The following is an 8,067-nucleotide window of genomic DNA, read 5'->3' as shown; positions in this document are numbered from 1 at the left end:
ACCTTAAACACTTTAAACGATCCAAAATAGACAAATCGCTCAAGTTTTGAAGATTCTGAGTAAGTCGTTCTTATTGATGTTTTAGGAAGGTGTTAGGCACCTAAAACATCCGCTAACTTCCGGTTATCCGAACTGTTTGAAAACGTCTTTTGATAGAATTCAAAAAAGATTAATTTGTTGAAAAGTAGTTAATTACGAAAAGGTTTTGCAAAATCAATATTTTAGCAACTTAGTTAGTGGAATCAACTAGATTCGTAAGAAACACATAAAACAAACAAGAAAAAGGAAAAAGGGAAATAGGAAGAGTGATGATTTAGGATTTTAAGCCCAAACCGTCGACCCTGTCCTTATCTAGTTTTCAAGCTTTCGGATCGAGTATCGCTCCACCTGTATTAAGTACAATTTTGTCTTCGAGGCCTAAATGAATAAATAAAATAAATAACTAAATAAATAAAGAAACCAACAGTAAGAGAATAAATAAAATGGTAACCAAGACTTTTAAGTCTCTTGAACGCTTCAACGATGGGATTTTAACCGATTCTTTTCCTTCGGCTCTTCATATCCAAATGCCATGGAGCCGACTTTAGATTTTTCTTTCGGACATGACTTGATGAGAAGGGCCTTAATGGCCATTATAAAATGCAAGGTGAAAAAGTCCGTTTGGACTCCAAGGTTGTCTCATGCGAAACAAGAAAAATAAAGAATATTAATACATGTCCACCAAAAGAAAAAAAAAGAAAAGGAAAAGGAACTAAGTCAATACTTGATCATCCGAAGTGGGAAAACTAAAGGCAGTTAATACATGGTCAATCAAAGCATGAAAAACAATGTTGAGAAAATTAATACATGGTTAACTAAAGATGCAACGTGATATGAATCCTGATAAACAATCGGAAACTATTGGAAATACAAGACATGTTTAGATTAATTCATCAAAGAAAGACCAATGGCAAATTAAATGTAGATTTCGCACTTCAGCTAATAAGATATTTCTAGAAAAGAAAAACGAAATGAAAGAAAGAATATTTGAAAAAAAAAAAACTTCTAACTTGAATTAATAAATTAAGCATATGAAATACAGTAAACTCAAATTCAATGAGACCAACTAAAAGCAAAGGGAATGGATATTTGGGTGAAATTAATTTGGTCCCTGAATAAAGACCCATGCTTGGCAGTACATTCATGCACTAGGTAAGTAAAAATAAAATACGTAGAAGGACTTGACACATTCAACGGATTCGAGCATGTTTCATAATATGATGCGACAAAATAAAAAAAAAAAAAAATATCATAGGAAAGCCTTAAATTAAAAGTAGTGAACCCAAAACTTAACAATTCTCATACTAATACAACAAGTCAAATCCTCCAAGTTGAAATAGTAAGCTTATACTTGCAATATTTAAAATCAAATGGAGGACTGAGAGGAGTTGATTTGTTGCTACTGAAAATGCTTTTTTTTTTGTTTTGGCACAATACTACTAATAGAATTGTTGAAGGAAAACTTCTTTTGTTATAAAAGAATAGTCATTCTACTCATAACATTTAAGTGACATTCCGGGTCAATTACCTAATATGCTCATATTCCAGAAGCCAAAATATCCATCATACATTAGTAAAGAGAATAACACACATAACTCACGAAGATATATGTATAACTCATTACATGCCATATACCTTTCTATTTAAAACTCCCGATTTCATTGTAAAACACGTAACAAAAAAAATTGTCTTGATGAACAACTACGAATTAGTACAACATTATTTGAGGGATCAAGTCATTTTCTCATTTACACAAAATCAGTCAATAAATTTCCCTCAAGATACTAATGAATGTTGTCAATTAAGGCTTAATTCCATATTCAAATCAAACGAAATGTATACATATAAAAGAACAACCTTTCTAATAAAACCATAATTCACACAAATGATGTATTAAAAAAGTTTACATAGAGAAAAAAGAGAAATTCGTGAAACCACAAGTAAAACAAACTAATAAGAAAAGTTTCTTTAAGCAAACGCCAAATTGAAAATACTATAGCCTTCTACGGCTCCTACAACACATAATCCCAGTATACAAACCAATAATTGAAATCATACTACGACTACAATGATTGCATCATGACAGTAAAAAGAAAAGAGAATCGAAGACTAACTAGATGTTGGGAAGCAAAACTCTTGATTTTTGGGTAGGATCGATGCAAGTAATCCTGGGCAAAGGGAGGTTGACGTTCCTAATTTTCGTTCGACCACAAATTTGTATCTAAGAGAGATTGGTTTGCCGCACGAGTTTCATGGTGTTATGGCCAAACCTCGGTATCAGGCTTCCTACATATCTCAGGTTTCATGAGAATTAAAGTCACTTGTAGTTCATAACTCTTGATTTTAAGCATGATTTTCAAGAAAATACACCAACTATCATAGTTTTAGAGTGCTTCGGTTAAATCGGAAAGCTGGGAAATAAAGGGATTTGGGGGGAGATTGGAATGCAGTCGAGTTTTCTACATAGATTCCAGCCTACATATCCCCAAGAAATCAGACTGCTTGTAGTTCAACTCAATCGGTAGAAAAGATACTCTTTTATTTTAGATAATCTTTATCTCGAGATGAGTGATAAGTTAATTGAGTTGCAGAAAAGAGGCTTTTAACCTCTTAAATATGAACGTGGAGCTCTTCACATCCATAGGTGAGAACTTACGTAAGCATAATTTCCAAAACTCTATCTGTGTTGCCACCCGAATTTGAAAGAAAAAGAAAGTACCCCTCAATATGAGATAACAAACATCCCAGAGGTAAAGGTGAGACCAGAATATCCGAAAAATACCCACATGCCTTCTAATAGAAGCGTGGTTAAATGGTGGTGGTGATCATTATTTAGCTCGTATCTAGAGAGTTTGACATCCCTCTCCAGACTATGTCTCATTTTGCTGCAGAGAAAGAGTTCCATGTTATGCTGCGTCCTTTTTGGAGTCTTCCGCACTTGTGGTTTTGATTTGAGATTTCCATTCTCTTGGATGCTCTCGACAATGCTTCAGACAAAAAGTGTTAGTGTCAAACATAATTTACAAAAGAGGTAAGTATTCTTTTACCATATCTCCACGTGAGTTGTAGCCTGACAAGCAAAGTCATCCTTTATTGTACCTATTTGATAGGAAATAACTTGCAATAATAGATACAACAGCCTCCTTGGTTGTTGTATAATTAGCTCATCTGTCGAGCGAATATGTTTTCAAAGTGGGGTGGCCCTTTTGGTTACATATATCACTTGTTGTATGTGGCATGATAACCTCTCTGGTTGTAGTTGATGATCAATTTATAAATTTTCCCTAAATTGTCAATATTCAGATGTTCTTGCGCATTATTTGATGTTGGATATGAGGCGACTTACAGATATCCTTTGGATTTCTAGCTTTTAGGTAATCCTGCATATCGTCCGACTTTGGATAAGAGATGACTTACAGATATCCCTCCAATCGCTGGCTTTCAGGTGTTCCTGCACATCATCCGACCTTGGATACAATATGACTTATAGATAATCCCTCAAATTGATCGTCTTTGGGTAATCCTGCATATACTGGATCTTGGATAAGATGCGGCTTATAGAGAACCCTTAGACGTATCAATTTGATAATCTTGCATATCCTCCGGTAAGGTTTTAGTTGCAACTTATGGATAACCTTTGAACTATCAAATATTGGGCGATCTTGCACACTATCTGGTTAGGATGTTATTGTGGCTTACGGATGACCTATAGGCTATCAAGTCATAGGTGATCTTACACGCTATCTTATTTCAAATAATATGACTTATAGATGACCTTCAAATTGTCAATTGCTAGGAAATCTTATATATCATTCATCCTTAGATAGCGACCTGAAGGCGTCCCTCTAAATCGTGTGCTCTTAATTTATTCAGATGCTGATTCATAAAAAGATGATGATATCCTCGATGCCGGCATTGTGTCTTACATGTCAACAGATATATTTAATGCTGATGATAACCTCGACGCCAGTGTTGTATCTAGCGTGTCGACACATATATTGAATGCTAATGATATCCTCGATGCTAGCATTGTGTCTAGAGTGTTGAAGATATATTGGATGCTGATGATATCCTTTATGCCAACATTACGTCTAGCGTGTCGACAGATATATTGGATACTGATGATATCCTCCATGCCAGTGTTGTGTTTAGCGTGTCAATAGATAAATTGGATGCTGATGATATCCTCTACGCCAGAGTTGTGTCTACCATGTTGATAGATATTAAATGATGATGATATCCTTGATGCCAGTGTTGTGTTTAGTGCGTCAACAGATATTGAATGCTGATGATATCCTCAATGCCAGCGTTGTGTCTAACGCGTCAACAAATATTGAATGCTGATGATATCCTTGACGCCAGCATTGTGTCTAGCGCATCAACAGATATGTAATGTTGGTGATATCCTTGATGCCAGCTTTGTGTCTAGCGCGTCAACTAATATGTAATGCTGATGATATTCTCGATGCCAGCTTTGTGTCTACCGCGTCAATAGATATGTAATGGCCTCTGCGGCAATGATATGTGGTAGCCTTTGTGACAATGATATGCAATGACCATTGTGGCAATGACAAAATAAGTTTACCTAGCTTTATTTTTCAGTGTCCTGCTTTCTACATGTACTTGTACTCAAGGTAGATGATTAGTAGACACAAAGTTGCTTTTACTAGCGACTATTTTTAGGAAACTTCTAAATATAATATTCCTAAAGAAGACTAGGCACTTTTGTTTGTCACCTGTGATCTCAAGAAATGAGATAGACAAATCAAAAGGTCCTCAATAAATAGCTGTTAACCCATTTTTAGGGCTACCCTAAAATACCATTCTTGGGCATTAATGATCTGTTGTGACTCCCAATTTGCTTGGGGATTTTTGAAAGAGACTCTCATTTTTGTGTATTGATCCCTGCATCCATAGAAAAATGATTAGTTTGAATGAAATTACTCCATGTTGACCTTCTTCGATCTCGATTTGCTCTTTGCCATCTTTTGGGCAATCCATCATGTTGGGACTTCCACCCTGACACTCCATCCCAAATGATGTCTAGGCAAGTACTAAATAAGTGAGCCGTAAGATTTTTGAAAATAGACTTAAATTTTTGAAAATAATTTCCAAAACTTTTATAAAACTTTGGAAAATCTCTACTAGTCATGTCATGTACTAGCTTAAGGAACGTCCTCCTCCTGGTTTTGACTATATTCGATGGATGGTTTCCAAAACTCATGATCATTGTTGGAGGGTTTCTTCAAGTAGTTCCATCATAGCCAAAAAAGGAGTCTACCCAGACTTTATTATAGTTGGTGGCTTCCAAAGCTTTAACATCTGGTGCTGGGGAATTTGGAATATGTTCCGGCATTTGGTGGAAATTTTGAGGTCTTCCTCAATATTTCTGCCTTAGTTTAAAGTTGTTTGAGATAATACCAATTCGAGTGGATCTAAAGTCTTTACTGATCTTCATTCTCTTTGCTGGATGTCGATCTTCTCTTCAGAATTTTTGAGATTTTTTCTTGAAAATTCTTCCCCAATTTCCATTTCCTGGGGTTATATGACCGACCCGTTAGGGTGCCTACGTATCCCGTTGAAGCAGGAATCAGGTCAAACGTAGTTCAGGACTACGCTGGGGATATATATAAAAAATCTAATGGGTTGACCAAAGCCGACCTAGGCCACCTACGTATCCCTTTTATTGGGAATTCAGGTCATAACGTAGTTCATACATAAGAGAAAAGAATTCTAGGTAGTTACACACTAGCAAACAACGTTATTACAAACAAACTAAGAAAACACTAAAACTAGAACGTCATTCAAACATAATATCTCTTTACCACATCAGAATTGATTGGTTTGGTCAACTCTATGCCATCCATCTCAGACAAAATTAGATCTCCTCCAGATAGCACCTTGCGAACTATGTATGGCCCTTGCCAGTTTGGAGTGAACTTGCCCTTGTACTCCTCTTAGTGAGGGAATATTCATTTGAGAACCAGTTTCCCCACTTTAAATTCTCGAGTTCTTACATTGTTGTTAAAGGCGCGAACCATCCTGTGTTGATACAGCTGACCATGGCATACAACGACCATTCTCTTTTCGTCAATTAACATGAATTGTTCCTAGCGAGCATGGACCCATTCTTTGTTACTCAGTCCAGCTTCCTGAATAATCCTTAAGGAAGGTATTTCGACCTCAGCGGGTATCACAACTTTATTCTCGTAAAGTAGTGAATAGGGAGTTGCTCCTGTGGAGGTTTGAACTGTTGTTTGATACCCTAGCAAGGCGTAAGGTAACATCTCATGCCATGATCTATCATTTTCGACCATCTTTCTCAAGATCTTCTTGATATTCTTCATAGCAGCTTCTACGGCTCCATTCATTTGGGGACGGTACGCTGTCGAGTTGTGATGCATAATCTTGAACTGATCACAAATTTATTTCATCAAGTGACTATTCAGGTTTGCCCTATTATTAGTAATAATCGATTCCGGCACTCCGAATCATCCAATCAAGTTATTCCTGATAAAATTTGCAAATAATTTCTTAGTGACGACTTTGTACGAAGTAGCTTTGACCCACTTAGTGAAATAATCCATGGCAATCAAAATAAATCTATGCCGATTCGATGCTAATGGCTCTATTGGTCAGATGACATCCATGACCCAAGCTACGAAAGGCCAAGGAGAATTCATTGCATGAAGCTCGTGTGGTGGCATTCGAATCAGGTCTCTGTGTATTTGACATTTTGGACATCTCTGAACAAACTTACTACAATCATTTTCCATAGTCATCCAAAAGTAACCGGTTCTCAAGATCTTTCTGGAAAGGAAAAACCCATTCATGTGGGGCCTATAAACACCAGTGTGTACCTCATTTATCAACTTATTGGCTTCCGCCGCATCACCGCATCGCCGCATCTTAGGAATCCCAAATAAGGAGTCATCAATAAAAGAATTTCTCTACTTGGAAACTAATTCTTTGCCAAACGCCGGATTGTCTTATTTTTGTTGTTACTATCCTCTTCAGGATATATTCCAGATTCCAAATACCTCTTAATGTCATAGTACCAAACATTCCATAAGGCTCCTCTTCCAAGTATATGCAATGCGCGGGTTGCTCCTTCAGGCTTATTTCCAAAGGATCGATGTAACTCTGATATGGATGCTGAATCATGTAAGATATCATGGACAAAGTGTTAGCGAACTTGTTTTGTGTCCGTGGGATACGTCTGAAAGCAACATCCTTGAATCTTCCGCATAATTCTTGCACCAGCTCCACATAAGGAGTAATCTTTGAGTTTTTTACCGTCCATTCTCCCCGTACCTGGTGAATCAGCAAATCTGAATCTCCGATGGCTAGCAATTCACAAACACCCATATCAAGTGCCAATTTGAGCCCAGGATGCAATCTTCATATTCAACCATGTTTTTGGTGTATGTAAAACGTAACTTAGCAGTTACCGTATAATGCTGGCCCATTTCTGACAACAAAACTGCTCCAATTCCTGAACCTTTGAAGTTGACCGCCCCATAAAAAAATAGCCTCCATCCGGGGTAGATTTTCGTGATATCTTATTCCTCATCTGGAAAGTATGTCTGAAGTGGCTCGTATTCCTCATCAACATGGTTTTCAGCCAAATGATCTGCTAAGGCTTGCCCCTTGATTGCTTTTTAGGTTACATACACAAATGTGAGACTCACTCAGCAACATTTGCCACTTGGCTAGCTTTCCTGTTGGTATGGACTTCGGGAATATATACTTGAATGGATCCATTCTTGAGATGAGGTAAGTTGTGTAGGATGATAGATAATGCCTCAACTTTTGTGTCACCCAAGTCAAAGCACAACATATCCTTTCAATAAGAGTGTAATGGGCTTCATATGGTGTGAACTTTTTACTCAAGTAGCAAATAGCTTTCTCTTTCCGGACGGTCTCATCATGTTACTCGAGGATGCATCCGAAATCATTTTCTAAGACTGAAAGGTAAAGCAATAATGGAATTCCTTCTCTCGGTGGGACCAAAACCGGTGATGCAGA

Source organism: Capsicum annuum, chromosome 11 (genome assembly GCF_002878395.1).
Source record: "Capsicum annuum cultivar UCD-10X-F1 chromosome 11, UCD10Xv1.1, whole genome shotgun sequence".
NCBI lineage: Eukaryota > Viridiplantae > Streptophyta > Magnoliopsida > Solanales > Solanaceae > Capsicum > Capsicum annuum.
This window is presented reverse-complemented; position numbering follows the sequence as displayed.